Source organism: Calidris pugnax, unplaced genomic scaffold (genome assembly GCF_001431845.1).
Source record: "Calidris pugnax isolate Ruff unplaced genomic scaffold, ASM143184v1 scaffold28, whole genome shotgun sequence".
NCBI classification, from domain to species: Eukaryota; Metazoa; Chordata; class Aves; order Charadriiformes; family Scolopacidae; genus Calidris; species Calidris pugnax.
The window spans coordinates 4,068,881-4,084,246 of record NW_015090842.1 but is presented as its reverse complement, the minus strand read 5'-3'; the positions used below and the strand labels follow the sequence as shown (position 1 = coordinate 4,084,246).

General features: G+C 40.9%; 1 protein-coding gene across 1 annotated transcript in view; it reads left to right on the top strand.

Moving 5' to 3' along the window:
* The window catches only part of ADAMTS18 (ADAM metallopeptidase with thrombospondin type 1 motif 18), a 185,420-nt gene that overhangs the window by 92,167 nt on the left and 77,887 nt on the right, over positions 1-15,366 (top strand). The window lies entirely within an intron of this gene.

The window sequence follows — 15,366 nt, the reverse complement described above, 5'->3', positions numbered from 1 at the left end:
TCTGTTCACAGCGAGGAGCCTGTGAAGTTTCACTGATGCCTGTTAGTAAACTGATACTCAGTTTTACTACAAATACATTTGCTGAGAAGTGATGTGAAATTCAGAGCACTGTGTAAGAGTTGTCAGTTAGTGGGTTAACAGAACATGAGTCAGGAATATTCTCTTCTGAATGAGAAAGGTAGCACAGGAATTTTTTATCATTTACAAACTTCCGCTTCAGTTTTGACAGAGTGAAGGATCTGGAGCACGTACAGAACTGAGCCCATCATGACTTGGTCATAGTGGGACTGTAATGTCACACTTCAGTGATATAACACTGGGTGTTACAGAATTTCCATGTTTCAGAGTTAAATAGCAGCTTGAAAAATCTAAAAAGCTGAGCTATAAAAGATAGCAGCAGATCTGACAAAACAAGGTCTAAAGAAATAGAAGTTATATGTTGAAACAGTAGTTTTAAATAGCATTGTTCAGCTTGAGAGTCAAAAGGTGGAAGCTAGAGATTCTTAAAAAGACAAAAGGTCTCCCATGCAATCACCCTTGCAATGGAAGTATTGATTGATTTTTTAATACAGCTCTTTCCTTCTTGATTTATATGTCAATGAATTTGACTTCTACTTTTTATATAAATTGAGTTTTTATATAAATTTATATTTAAAAAGTGCCCTGGAAGGAACTACAGAAGAGTGTGTAACCTGGGGATGGTGTGCGAGGCTCACTGCTGACATCTGCTGCATGGAATTTCAGGTTTACTGGCAAAGGGAGTTTGTCTTGACTTGCTTCTTGGCTGCAGTGGAGCCAGGATATAAAATGTTACGGTGGTGTAGAACAAAATTCCTTTATGCACATATTAGGTCTAGCATATCCTTCGGATGTGCACAGCAAGTTCCACCATTTTCACGCTGACTGCTTTTCAGGCCAGAGCATGCAGAGGGACGGGATGCAAATGTCACCAGATAAGTGCTTCTGGGTTTGTGATTGCCTGAGTCCTACCCTTTGAATTTAGAATTTAGAAAAATTGCTTAGCATAATTTTCATATTGTTTTCAAAAATATTTGTGGGTATGCTTTGAGTTAGGTTACTCAGACAGATAAGCTTGGAGTTGAACATGGAGTGTCCCTCTGGCGTTTACACTGTAATGAGACAGATTTTAAGGAAAAAGTAGCCCTATTTTTTTTTTAGCCAAAGAAATAGGAGTCAGATAGATATCATAGCTTGATGAACATCAGTGTACGTTGCCAAATAAGATTAGAGTGTGTAACCTGGGGATGGTGTGCGAGGCTCACTGCTGACATCTGCTGCATGGAATTTCAGGTTTACTGGCAAAGGGAGTTTGTCTTGACTTGCTTCTTGGCTGCAGTGGAGCCAGGATATAAAATGTTACGGTGGTGTAGAACAAAATTCCTTTATGCACATATTAGGTCTAGCATATCCTTCGGATGTGCACAGCAAGTTCCACCATTTTCACGCTGACTGCTTTTCAGGCCAGAGCATGCAGAGGGACGGGATGCAAATGTCACCAGATAAGTGCTTCTGGGTTTGTGATTGCCTGAGTCCTACCCTTTGAATTTAGAATTTAGAAAAATTGCTTAGCATAATTTTCATATTGTTTTCAAAAATATTTGTGGGTATGCTTTGAGTTAGGTTACTCAGACAGTTAAGCTTGGAGTTGAACATGGAGTGTCCCTCTGGCGTTGTACACTGTAATGAGACAGATTTTAAGGAAAAAGTAGCCCTATTTTTTTTTTATCCAAAGAAATAGGAGTCAGATAAGATATCATAGCTTGATAAACATCAGTGTACATTGCCAAATAAGATCAGATTTTGTCTTAAAATGTTCCTGTAAATGCCAGTCAATAAGTATGTGCAGAACTTGGGTCATGGTACAGTGACATTAGACAGGGCTCAGGGAAGGAGCACACAGCCAGCGCAGTTTTTTGACATGTGCTTGTTCAGCCACACTAGATGGCTTAATGGTACATTGCTGAGGGTAAAATTACTTCATTATTTGGCTTTCCAGTTTTATAGTCTGAGGCAGGGACTGTGTGGATGTACAGTAAGTGTACATTCTGGACTTCCAAACATTTCAGTCACTCTGAATATGAAGGACTGTCTTTCCCCACCTGAAGATTGCAGAGCCTGTTCAAACTACAAATGCATTGAAGTGTGTTTCCAGAAGTGCTTAAAACCCTTAAAATCTATGATTAAGGTCAAGATTTTTAATCCATATCAATCAAACACATCTATTAGGCTGGAAGAAAATAAAATCTATGATTAAGGTCAAGATTTTTAATGCATATGAATCAAACACATCTATTAGGCTGGAAAAAAAAAGGCTTACTGGATTTTTAATGTTCCAAGATGTATCTTTCCCTCTTGAACACCAGCACTTATTTCTGTCCCTCTTTAGACAAGAGTGGACAATGACATATTTTTCTAATCTCTCTCTACTGAGCATTCAGGGCAATAAAATGGAATTCTCCATTTCAAGTATCTACGGATTCATTTCTTCTTTTTTTTTTTTTTTGCCAGTTTTATAGTCTGAGGCAGGGACTGTGTGGATGTACAGTAAGTGTACATTCTGGACTTCCAAACATTTCAGTCACTCTGAATATGAAGGACTGTCTTTCCCCACCTGAAGATTGCAGAGCCTGTTCAAACTACAAATGCATTGAAGTGTGTTTCCAGAAGTGCTTAAAACCCTTAAAATCTATGATTAAGGTCAAGATTTTTAATCCATATCAATCAAACACATCTATTAGGCTGGAAGAAAATGGCTTACTGGATTTTTAATGTTCCAAGATGTATCTTTCCCTCTTGAACACCAGCACTTATTTCTGTCCCTCTTTAGACAAGAGCGGACAATGACATATTTTTCTAATCTCTCTCTACTGAGCATTCAGGGCAATAAAATGGAATTCTCCATTTCAAGTATCTATGGATTCGGTTCTTTTTTTTTTTTTTTTACCTGATACAAATTATATCTTCAGATGTTTTTATAATGATACCATTAAATGAAATTTGTACTTATGCAGTTTACCTAGGTCTGCATCTGACTATTTCCAGGTATGTCTCCTCTTTTTCTACCTTGATATTTTGTCCAGGAAAAATTGAAGTAATGTGATGCCTGTTCAGGACTCAGATGAGTTGGTCAAGGCCATTTGCAGACCTATCTATTGCATATGATCAGATCTACTCTATAGTATATGAACAAAGGATCCCATGCATTTGGGTTGCTTGGGATCCAATGTGTGTGCACTGAATTGGTGATCTGTGTAAGCACAGTAAATCCAATTCACTCTGAACCTACTGTATGTGTATAAATCAAGGACGCATCCCAGACACATTAGTCTCACTGCATTTCATTTCGTCTGGGAAAACCTGGACAGAAATATGGTAGCCCTAAGCTTCCCACATTCCACACTCCACACACACACGTAATAGGTTCATGTCTTGAACCCTTAGTCTCTCTTGGGCTTTCCATTATTGTTGATACAACACATAAATCTCAGGTTAAGTGTTCTCCTGACTTTGCAGTTATTTGCGATTTTCCTATAGACCCAACAGTCTTTAAATCCTTCTGAGTCTCTTATTAGGCTTTTAGGTGGGAAATAACAGATGCCCCTTGATTTAGCTCTGAGGACGATTGGGTAGAAATCTCTTCTCTGTGTAATGCCCTGGTATCTGACAAACCGCTCCCAGTGATTTTTGCAGGCATGGGCATTGTTCTCCTTGTTTAATGTTCTCTGCTGTTTTCTTAGCCAAGTTTAGCTTTGGTATTTATTAATTGAGAGTTGTAAGTAATTCGGTTAATCTAACACTTGATCAGCAATTTCACATCAACATTTGAGAGGGAACATGCCCTAAGGCAGTTGTTATTTATTCTGGTCAGGTAATTCCTTTCTGGGCTGTTTAAACAGCAACATGTTTTCTGTAACAGTGAGACTACTCAACTTAGGAAAGTTTGCAGAAGTCTGCCTTTCTGTTTCTTTAAAAGTTTAGCTAAGTAGACTGCTTAGTGCGATAATGATAATCAAGTATTAAGATGGGCAGATAGCAGCATAATTAAGAAAATGCAACACTGCAATATAAAGTCCAGGCATCTGGTAAGGATTAGATTTGCTGGTTATACAAAATCATGAAGATACAAACCATTTTGACAGATCTGATAGGGAAAAGAAAGATGAATACATTACTGTTTAAGCTGCCCTTGTAGCACTGAGAAATCCTGTAGTGTTTTCCACTTAAAATATTTCAACATCAAAAGCTAAACATTTGGCTCTCAGAGAAAAGTTCTCATATTTACATATATCACCCATTGCTAAACTCTCCCTTAAGTATTTTAAGTATTTTGGTCCTCTGTGAAGGAAATATTGACTATACTTCTCACATTTGGATGTTAGGAGATTTTTTTTCTGAAAAAAGTATGAGTAAGTCTGACTTGGTATTCCAAAAAAGTCCAATTGTCATGAAGCTCCATAGTAAAGTTGCTTCTGGGCAGCTCATAAGGAAGAAGTTAGAATAATCTCACTGAAATATGAAAGACTGAGCTGTAATAAAAGCACTATGATAGTTCAGGGGCTAGCATATACAAGCCACATTTGTAGTTACTAAACAACCAGGCTTTAATCACTGCAAGTAGATTGCTCCCTTTACACCTATAAAAAAGTACTTTCAAAGTTAAGCAGCACAAGCATTTAGTGAGAACTCTGAGATTACAAAGGTTATACCTCGTCATGTTTATCGACAAGGTAAAGCCATAACACAAGCCTCCCTTCTCCCTTTTCTTCCTCCTCCCAAGAACAACAACCTGCACACTACCAAAGCGTTAAGCTCTTATTTAGTGAATTGTTAGAGCAGGTTTTTCCTGGACCCCATAAGGCAAGTGTCTGCAGCTCCAGAATAAAGTGGGAAACTGAAGAAAGCTTTGAATTTCAAACATCTTTCAGTGAGGAATTAGTTTTAAAAGACATACAACAATAAGCCATGAAATAAGTCCAGACACCATAATTCAGGGATAGAGTATGCTATGAAACTGGCAGGCATCCAGGCCAGAGCCAGGTGCCTGTTTTGGATTAGATTCAAGTGGCCTTAGGCCACCTACAGAGCTTTCAGGTAAAATCTGGAAGCCGCTCACCTCAATATGCCCTACCTTACTTCTATTTCAGGTACTTGTGAAGGATTCCCAGATGGCTGGCTCTCATCCAAACCAATATGCTTTCAGGTTGCGTTGTCTCCACACTGTGATGAGGCAGGTTTCAGAAAAAATGTATCTGGAAAACACAGACTTAATGAACTGCCCGTTTCCCTCAGTGTGCAATGAGAAAATTTTCCTCATGAGAACAGTATTTATATCTTGTTGCTCTTGACACCCTTAGTGCATGATTGCAAATGAGCAAGACACAAGTGTGTATGTATAATCAAAGGGACACAAAAGGTAGAGCCTGGAAAACACTAATCTTACAGCTTCGACTATCATAGGTCATAAAAACCAAAAGTACTTTGTCAATCTAATTCATATTTTACTGTCACATTTTTTTGTTTACTTATAATTCCAGTTTATTCTGGATTGTGCAAATAGGCCGAAGTAACTCAAATTGTAAACTTTAGCATGTAGGCTTCTGAATGCAAATACTTTTTGCTTGACTGTGGCTAAGTCCTAGATGTGCAGTGCCTTCTGCAGTTCTCTGAAAGATCCAGTGCATGTCCCAGTACACATCATGCCGTGTGTGAGTCCAGTTTCAGACAGCGGGGACAGTGGGCCTTGCTACTGGGCTGGCAGAGCTGGAGTCAGGGCATTTCTTCCTGCTAGATGCAACTCAGTAAAATTACCCTGCGAGCATGGGTAAAAAATAATCAGGTTACTCTCAAATAGACTGATCAGTTTCAGTTTCTAGTTATGAAGCTCTAGCACAATGTTGCAGTGTCTGCGTTGCCAAGAAGGTTTAAATCTCATTTAAATTCAAGCTAAAAAAACCCTGCTCTCATTGAAAATAAAATGATTGAAAAGGCCATGAAATCACTTTTATTAATGTTACACTCTTTAAAGAGTTCATCCATGGAGCAAAACAACAGCACTTGCACAGTATTTGGTATTTCTTAAAGGAGAGGAAGGGAAGGATTTTGATTATAATGCACCTCCCAGCAAACATCAGCATACCTAGCATTAGACTGGGGCATAAGGGTTTGCTGGCTAAAACTTCAACCTACATAACTCTGATTTTCATCACTGCTCTATTCTACATTTCTCTTATTGTATCATACCTAAAAATCACTTCTTCTTTAACTCTGTCAGCTACCTTTACATTCTTGCCCCACTAGGGCATACCTAAAAATCACTTCTTCTTTAACTCTCTCAGCTACCTTTACATTCTTGCCCCACTCTTGTCTTAATATGCAAGTTCAGAATTGGCACCATAAAGGTCCAACTCTACTCTCACTGAATTCAGCAGAAGAGGGGCTGTTAATTTCAATGTTGCAGGGGTACACCCTGAAATGATTTCATTCCTTTTTCTTCCCAACATCCAGCTCTATTGAAAATAGACAAAAATCAAACACTTTCCACTCAGTACACACACACAGTAAGATATTATTAAATGTTGTCAGAGCAACACGGAGTTTGTAAAACAACTGTTTGACTCCTCAACATGCTGAAATCACTTTGGAAATCAACACCACAGTGAGGGAATAGTTTTGTTTGCAAATTAGGAATGCAAAGGCGGCTGTGGTAAATTAAAAACTGTAAGCTGAGCTCTTGGGATGGGGACCAATTTTCTGTTCCGTGTGTGTTCAGCACCTAGCTCAAGGGGTCCTGTACAACTACTGCTACCATATTCTTCATTGTTATCGTCATCTTTTGGCAAGAAAAAATAGTGGTAAAATATCCCTCTTTGCAGAAAATAAAAGGTAAGTCATGAAGGCCTTGTATTCCTGCTGAATGAGTATAAAGCAAGTTAAATATTTAGAGTTAATACCCTTACACAAAGCTGTGAAGTGATTGCTCGCTGCCATTGTGGTGCAAAATAGCCTACAAGAAACAAGAATCTGGTCCTCGAAAAATAGAGCTTTCCAATGTCTAACACAAACCCCACTCTTGTTACGGTACAAGAGTTTGAAGTCTTTCAGTACACAGCAAATAGAACATCTATGCAGATTTATTGGACAACGCCTTCTTTGTATAGTATTGCATGGTGCTGTAAGCCCTTTCTTATAGAAGCAAATATGGAACAGCTCCATAATTCTGTGGGAGACATTTTCCTGTTCGATTGCCAGGCTGTACTTAAAATTCCCACCGAGAGGTCCATTCTGAGCAAGAAAGAGATGAAGGTGGTGGGGCTGGGCAGACAACGACAAAGGGAAGACGAGCACACACTGAACCAGAAGTAAAAGCACCTAATTTTCATAGGAAACGGGCTGATAATTGAAAATGGTAAAACAAAGTGTTTGTGGGTACACTGCAACTGTTACACAGAAGGGACTGAAAAGGCTCCTGAACTTCTCTGCAATCCATGTTCCCAGCAAGAAGGCTGAAGTAACAAAGGCTCATTGATGTGAAAAGGGGGGGAAGTTTTTAATAGAGGAATCCCAGGAGCCGGCCAAAGCAGCATTATCTTGTATTAAAAAAATCTGCAAATAATGAAATTCAGAGGAGAGAGAAGCCAATTTTCTTCTTTGCTTGGCACGTGAAATTAGTAGCAAATAAAAGAAGAAACACATGTAAAAATGACTGGAGACTAAATCTTCCCAGCAACACTCTGCTCAGGGTATATTGTTCAAAAGAGTACAGGGCTTCATGTTCAGAAATGCTGAGCAGGTTCCATTCCTCTTGATCTCAACTGGAGCTGAGAATTCTTGGGACTTCAGGAAATTAAGTCCCCAGAGTGCACTTGAAATTTTCATCCCAGAACTCAGACTCCCACCCTGAAAAGAACTGGATACAAGCAGGAAAATTGTCATCAGAGATCTTATCTTACAAAGCAACTCAAACTGATGCTAGAGCTTGTGGGAACAAGTCACATCAGCAGAAGTTACCTTTCCAGTCCAGAAATAAAATGAAAAAACAAGATAATATGTCACGTTTGTGTGAAATGAAGCAGAGCTACTAGGAGCAGGGGGGGAAAAAACGACTTTTAGCGTCTATTGGATGAAATGGGTATGTTTTGTTTACAGAGATGAAAAGAAGAACCAATGAGAAATGAATGAGGTACCTTTTCATCCCAGTGCCATTTGGTTTTGGGGGTGGAGTAACCTCATACATTCCTATCATGGAAGACAGAGGTTGAAACTTCCATATGGATTTTCTTTCCTGGCCTGGCTTATCCTTTTCTGGGGTGCAGATGCTGGCGAACTGTAACAGAAATTGGGCTTTCCTTCCTGCACATGATGCCAAAGTATGTCTGAAACCAATACTAGTGTCTTAGAAGTAATTTGCAGGGGTTTTAAATATATATATATATATATATATGTGACTCCCCAAAGTATGTCTGAAACCAATACTAGTGTCTTAGAAGTAATTTGCAGGGGTTTTAAATATAACTTTGTGACTCTGTAGGCTACACAGCTTTCCGGGTATAGTGCAAATCAGTATTTATAAAAAAGCGTTTTCAAAGTGGATCTTTGAACCTGCTGGACTGCACGGTTTCTCCCATGCCATTTTTGATCCATTGTATAAATACAAATTTTGGCACGTGCACAACATTATAAACTGCATAATTGTTTTTATTAGAGTTCTGTGAGTTTGGAGGTACCTGTGCTTTAATTACACTTGGCAAGTTTCCAGGAAAACTCTTCTAAAATGTAGTGCTTGCAAAGCCTTAGTCGGGCCACCCACAATGACAGCTTTTATTTTTCTTCTATTAGTGATGGACATTTTCATTTAACTTTGGTGCGGGTGTGTGACAGAGCCCCCGTGCGCCGAGCTGCAGCCTCCCCCTGTTCACTTCTCAGCCCCAGAGTGTGTCGGGACGCTGCGGCAGCAACTTGGGACATTTGGAGCCAGGCCAAGGGAATGCTATTTGCGCAGTTTTTAGGTTGTCTTTCTTGCTTCCTTGGTCTCCCCTCCCCCTTTTAAAAAAATGGCTGGTGACACTAGAAACGCCAGTCAGTTAATCTTGTCTAAATTCTAAGCGTTCGTGTACAGGCTGCGAGAGAGAGGCAGAGGGTTGCTCTGTGAAGTGTCAGCACGGAGCACCCAGCCTGGAGGTGGGTTTAGTTCCGCTCCTGAGCCCAAATCTCTTGTGTAGCGGGACAGAGCAAGGACAATGGTAACAAGTCAGCAGGACGGCTGGAACTTCGCGCTCCATGCCAGAAAGTAGGATGTCCAGCTAGCACAAATAAATGTGTAGAACTAATCAAATTAGGACGGACATGCTGTGCAATACAGAGAAATGCATGTAAGCAGAAAATTGTGTTTAATATTCGTAATCAAAAGCATTTATCTGGGACTATAAGAGCTCAGTGCTATGTGCAAATTGGGTGAGGAAAAAATGTAAACATTATTTCTTTGATTTTGTTGGGAGTTAGGGTACAGCAGGAATTCTGGATCAAGCTCCTTTTCCAGAGGCTGTGATTAAAAAGCTATGTGAAATGAATTTAGGGGCTTGTTGACAGAAAATATTACTGTAAATGGTGGTGAAAACCTATTCCACAGAGATTACTCTTTATTACATGGTGTTTGCCAGAATTTATAGGATGCAATCTGAAAACTGTGGGGTTAGGGACTGTTTGAGGAAATAGCTTCAGTCCTAACACCACGTTTTGAGGCTTCGGCAGAAAGCAGAATTTAATGCAGAAACTGGTGAGACAGTGGAATTTTATTCTGTGAACTTTCAGGCCCTTAAGGAACAGGAGTTAATGGAGGAACCACACTAAGTCAACCAGTAGATGTTTTTGTTACTTATACAGTTTCCATGTCAGCTGAAATATAGTTACCCATAAACAGAATAAGCAGTGACATGGTATAGCCCATGCCGTGTGTCACTGAAGAATGCAATTAGCCATCATGCAAAAGCAACTTTATTGCAGTAGCTCGTATTATAAACTGAACACTGGTTAGAAATGCAGAAATGTGCTTTTGGGACCACGCTAGACTAGCGTTTTCCGTTCCTGAGAATACACTAGTCAGCTTCAGATTTCACGGAAGTAAACAAAATCCTCGTCGTTTCTTTTTATGAGAGTAACCTTTTAAAATTTGGGGAGGGGGTTTAGGACCCAGTGTGGGAGTGGATCTGCTGTCAGCGGGCAGGACAATATTGTTAGTACTTTATAAACCTACTCCGTGGAAGTAAGAGCAAGTGCCGTTCCTGCTGGAGGGGAAGCTGACCAGTGTCTTCCGACCATCAGCCTGTTGGATGTGTCATGTTCCAGCTGTGCCCCCCTTCCATAGCTGAGGTGCTCCCTGTGGCAGGGAGTGAGGCCACAGACTCTCTTTATTTACAACCTCCCTTCTGCTCAAGGCATCTCTCTGGCAGGAAGGATACAGTAAACTGTCTTCTCAAGTTCTGTAACTCAGCCAGATAGAGGAGCTATGTTCATTTATGCCAGCTTAAAGGATTTGGCCTCTTCCTGAACTGTATGGTATTGAGTGGGTTTAGATAGAGTACAAATACCCATCAAATGTCATTTGATAGCAGAAGACTACATCCCTGCGACTACACTTAATCTGTATGAACCTTTCCACAACTCTTTTGAGTTGCTCATATTTTGTTCAACTAGAGGTTTTGTCCTGCTGCAACTGAGTAACAGTTGCTAAACTCTTTAGACAAATTGTATAAATTCACAAAATGCCTTGAGATCATTGAATGAATAATACAATGGGAAAGAAAAGCCTCCTTAGCAGTTGTGGTATGCACAGAGCATAACCAACTTTGGAGCATAACTTCACTGTGGAGCCTCTTCAACTCGGGACAAAGATGAACTTGATGGGTTTTGAAAACTACCAGCTCATTCTAAAGAGGGTCATTTTCATTTGTAAAGGAGTTGCCATGAAGGTTTCTCCACAAGGAGTTTCACCCAGCATGTGGTTAATCACCACTCACTATAAATGAAGGCAAAGGGCTTCTGTGTTTCACACCAGTGAAACATCTTCATGAGGATAAACACAAAGAGAGCATAAAGGTTGAGCAGGAAAAATCCAGTGGGGTGCTTAGACTTATCCTGAATAACCCAACAAGCATGGTGTTTAGTCAGAAATAGTCACGGAAATGGTCAAGTAGGAATGGACAGTTACAGAAAGTGAATACTGAGTTAGCAAAAAATCAATCTGCTCTGATTTCTACTCTGCATATTCACTCAATATGCTGTGACTGCCTGAATGAAACAAGCCCTCACTGCACCATCTTCCCACTGGAAGTACTCTGCTTCCAGTCATCCAATCACATATGATTTAAATACGGTATAAATGATTCATATTAATTTCTAATACAATTATATCTGGAAAAACAATCTGACAGAGGAAGAGGGGATAGCTATCAGACAACAGACTTCTGTGCATCATTCTCTCATCTCAGTGGTCACAAGTGTCTCAGAAGGTAAAGAATTTGCCCTAACAAAGACAGCAAAACAAACACGATGGCATTTTTATTCGGGGCATATTTCTTCTGCGTGTCTGTCAGTCATGTTACCAGTTATGTGAGTTCTGTGTGGGGCTAGACTCCATCATGATGGCCGTGAGAGCATAATTCTTGGGGAAAAGAAGTCTAGAGAAATTCACAAGAAAAGAGGGTAAATTAAGAATTAGAAAGAATAGAGTTATTTAAAAAAGAATCCATTGTTTTCTGGGGGAAAAAAGAACATCCAACATCTTTGCGTCTAGACATGGAGGCGATATGGGTGCTTTGCAGGCAGGTGTGGTGTGTTTAGAGCAGGTGGATGAGAAGCCCTGGTGGAACTCAGGCTACGCTCTTGTGAGCCTCAGCGTGGTGAGGAAAGCAAAGCAGAAACTCACTGCTGGTACAGAGTAACAACCCCCCTACTTTCCCTTGTGGATACGAGAGAAATCCTGACTTCCTGAGTCCTGGCACAGAAATTATCTCTTTATGCTGGAGCTCCTTCCCCAAGAAGGGCATTGTTTTCTGCAGTGCAATGCTGCTTTAAGGGTGACAACCTTCTGCTGGGTTTCCACGCTTTCTGGGAACCAGTAATGGAGGAGTTTCTGGTGTAGGTGGAACACAGTTACAACAGCTGGATACAAACAAGTAGAGGAAGAAAAAGACCAGCTGAAAACATGACAAAACTGATTTGGAGCCTCTTCAACTCGGGACAAAGATGAACTTGATGGGTTTTGAAAACTACCAGCTCATTCTAAAGAGGGTCATTTTCATTTGTAAAGGAGTTGCCATGAAGGTTTCTCCACAAGGAGTTTCACCCAGCATGTGGTTAATCACCACTCACTATAAATGAAGGCAAAGGGCTTCTGTGTTTCACACCAGTGAAACATCTTCATGAGGATAAACACAAAGAGAGCATAAAGGTTGAGCAGGAAAAATCCAGTGGGGTGCTTAGACTTATCCTGAATAACCCAACAAGCATGGTGTTTAGTCAGAAATAGTCACGGAAATGGTCAAGTAGGAATGGACAGTTACAGAAAGTGAATACTGAGTTAGCAAAAAATCAATCTGCTCTGATTTCTACTCTGCATATTCACTCAATATGCTGTGACTGCCTGAATAAAACAAGCCCTCACTGCACCATCTTCCCACTGGAAGTACTCTGCTTCCAGTCATCCAATCACATATGATTTAAATACGGTATAAATGATTCATATTAATTTCTAATACAATTATATCTGGAAAAACAATCTGACAGAGGAAGAGGGGATAGCTATCAGACAACAGACTTCTGTGCATCATTCTCTCATCTCAGTGGTCACAAGTGTCTCAGAAGGTAAAGAATTTGCCCTAACAAAGACAGCAAAACAAACACGATGGCATTTTTATTCGGGGCATATTTCTTCTGCGTGTCTGTCAGTCATGTTACCAGTTATGTGAGTTCTGTGTGGGGCTAGACTCCATCATGATGGCCGTGAGAGCATAATTCTTGGGGAAAAGAAGTCTAGAGAAATTCACAAGAAAAGAGGGTAAATTAAGAATTAGAAAGAATAGAGTTATTTAAAAAAGAATCCATTGTTTTCTGGGGGAAAAAAGAACATCCAACATCTTTGCGTCTAGACATGGAGGCGATATGGGTGCTTTGCAGGCAGGTGTGGTGTGTTTAGAGCAGGTGGATGAGAAGCCCTGGTGGAACTCAGGCTACGCTCTTGTGAGCCTCAGCGTGGTGAGGAAAGCAAAGCAGAAACTCACTGCTGGTACAGAGTAACAACCCCCCTACTTTCCCTTGTGGATACGAGAGAAATCCTGACTTCCTGAGTCCTGGCACAGAAATTATCTCTTTATGCTGGAGCTCCTTCCCCAAGAAGGGCATTGTTTTCTGCAGTGCAATGCTGCTTTAAGGGTGACAACCTTCTGCTGGGTTTCCACGCTTTCTGGGAACCAGTAATGGAGGAGTTTCTGGTGTAGGTGGAACACAGTTACAACAGCTGGATACAAACAAGTAGAGGAAGAAAAAGACCAGCTGAAAACATGACAAAACTGATCCACATAAAATGTGATAGCAGCGTCCCACCTGACAGCTTAGGGAGAACGGAGTCCAAGAGCAGAGTGTGGCATGGTAAGGATTGTCTCTGAAGGACTATATGCTTGCTGCTCATCTGAGGTGGGAATTGCTGGGGAGTGGGGGCAGGAAAACCCCCCTGTGACTGCATTGTTTACTACACTGCAGACTGTGGAGCTTTATTTCTCTAATGTTTTGCATGGTAACTATGTTTGCACATGGTTACGAGCTGCCTGCAGGATTCTCTGATGTTTATGGCCATCACTGCTGGGATCTTGATTGACTCGGGGAGCAAAGTGTGATGTTGTCTGAGCATGTTAACTGATCAATGTTGCTGCCTACAGGCCAAGAAAGGTTGGGGTCCCCTGCCTAATGCCAACTCAAATTTGGACGCATGTCATTTATAGTCATGCAAAGCAGTGTCACATTTTTTCTTCTTCTTTGATCAGACTCAGAAACTATAAATCCCCAGGGTGAAATCTTAACTCCACAGAAATCAAGAGCAAAACTCCCTTCAGTGGCGCTAGGTTTATGGTGAAAGTTGGCTTTTTCTTTCTTAAACAATCCTTGTAATTGCTAGAGAGCTCTATTTATTTCCCTCCCTCCCCTAACAAAATGTCAGTCTTCCCAGTCAGGTAGTCTACTGAAAACAGTCGAGTCTGTCTGTCTGTTTGGGGTGTTGAGGTCCAATAATAAAATTACAGCCCAATTATTTTATATTTTTCTCCTATTATCTGCAATGCACAGCATGTTTTATGTGTTCTGCTCCATTGGGACCATTGTAAACCTGTAGCCAGCTATTTTGTTTGAATATACTCAGTGGGAGGTGACAGGTGCACCATTACACAAAGATCTTGAAACTTTATCATAATATATCCAGCAAGGTGATAATGTAAAACCCACTGGGAAATAGAGGGAGGAGAAGGAGAAATTCCACACCTGGCAACGTATTTAATGTTTAAAGGCAGGAAATGCTTTGGAAGGGAAGATATCTCTGATCTGTCTAATCCACTGCCCCAAACTAGTTACCGTGAACCCCCCGGTGAAGGAGGTAGATAGAGGACATGACCTCCAGCTCACCTCACCTTCCATTGTGTTTCCCAGCTTGTGTGCCAGCTGGGGCAGCCAGGCACCTTACATTGACATGGCTACCCTTCATTTTCAGGGTGTGACCCTGGGACAAGCGAGATTTAGGCTCAGATTGGACTGAGACACATGCTGGGAACCTCTCTAGCACAGAAGGGAGGTCATCAGGTGAGGGACATTTCTCCAAGCACAGCTGAAACCATCAGAAACAGGTTCTGTATTGAGTTCCAGCCTGGACCATTCAGTTCAATACTTCAGTTTCCTTTCAGATTATTTCAGTCTTTGATCCTTTACTGAAGCTTTCTGTAGAAGGTGAAGTGTGACCTAAGTAGCATGGACGAGGTCAGTGGAGACAAGAACCGGGTGCTACGTTGAAGTCATGTTGTGAACGTCAGCTCCTTTATGGACACCAGTGTCACTGGTCTTGGCTATCAAAGCTGCATTTTCTTCCCAGGCAATCTAATCTTTGTTGGATTCTTTTCTTTGTTTGTTTGCTTGTTTGCCCATGAAGCTACCTTTAAAAATGATAGCAAATAGCATAGGAATAGCACATTGTCTCCAAGCGAGTGGCGCTTGGGAAGCGGAATGAATGGCTGATACCGGGCTCCGCTTCCCCCAGCATCACCCCCAGAGCTCCGGTGCTTTTGATGCAGCCCCGTGTGTCGCCTTCCCCCC